This window comes from Schistocerca cancellata, chromosome 8 (genome assembly GCF_023864275.1).
Source record: "Schistocerca cancellata isolate TAMUIC-IGC-003103 chromosome 8, iqSchCanc2.1, whole genome shotgun sequence".
NCBI classification, from domain to species: Eukaryota; Metazoa; Arthropoda; class Insecta; order Orthoptera; family Acrididae; genus Schistocerca; species Schistocerca cancellata.
The window spans coordinates 439,625,365-439,626,353 of NC_064633.1; the positions used below are offsets into that span (position 1 = coordinate 439,625,365).

The window sequence follows — 989 nt, forward strand, 5'->3', positions numbered from 1 at the left end:
AACGTTTCACCAGGCAACGCCGGCCAACTGCTGTTTGTGTATGAGAAATCGGTTGGAAACTTTTCTCATGTCAGCACGTTGTAGGTGTCGCCACCGGTGCCAACCTTATGTGAATGCTCTGAAAAACTAATCATTTGCATATCACAGGATCTTCTAACTGTCGGTTAAATTTCGCGTCTGTAGCACGTACACACACAGACACACACACACACACACCTTGCCATTACTGAAATAAATGTTTCCGTACTGAACTATCACTGTGTCTGCCCCCGGTAGCTGAGTGGTCGTACTCGCTTCGGTGGTACATATACTAAAATTGGAACGATACAGAGAAGATTAGCATGGCCCCTGCGCAAGGATGACATGCAAAATCGTGAAGCGTTCCACATTTTTTTTTTCATTTTTCCGGCATGGTAGCTCAGCGTGCTCGGTCAGAGGGTTAGCTGACCTCTGCAATTAAAAAAAAAAAACAGAGTGAATGGATCAATGAAGAACTTGAACGGACGTCATAGGACGTCCGCCCCGAACAAATAGAACAAACTATAATGAACAAAATGAGATTTAAAAAAAAGTGATCAGCGCGACAGAATGTCAATCCTAAGGGTCCGGGTTCAATTCCCGGCTGGGTCGAATATTTTCTCCGCTCAGGAACTGGGTGTTCTGTTGTCATAATCATCATCATTTTATCCGCATCGACGCGCAAGTCGCCGAGGTAGCGTCAAATCGAAAGGCTTGCACCCAGCGAACGGTCTACCCGACGGGAGGACTTGTCACACGACATTTGCAGTTTTAATATCACTGTGCTGTGGATTTCACGCGGCTACACTCCCTCTGATTACAAAAGAGAAGCATGGCATCTTATAGCATATTTAGACAGTTCTGCAGACAGGAAAGAAAGAGTTTTGCGTAACAGTGGTGTCACATGTAAGTCTCCGCAACCCATTGTATGTGAGGTAGGACATTCTCACTTGGTTAATCTCCTGAACGAA

General features: G+C 45.3%; 1 non-coding gene across 1 annotated transcript; it reads left to right on the plus strand.

Annotated features, from left to right (window-relative positions):
* The first annotated feature begins 286 nt into the window (after window positions 1–286).
* On the plus strand, window positions 287–393 carry LOC126096063 (U6 spliceosomal RNA). Its single transcript, XR_007522019.1, has one exon. It is a non-coding gene; the product is annotated as a U6 spliceosomal RNA (small nuclear RNA).
* The last annotated feature ends 596 nt before the right edge of the window (window positions 394–989 follow it).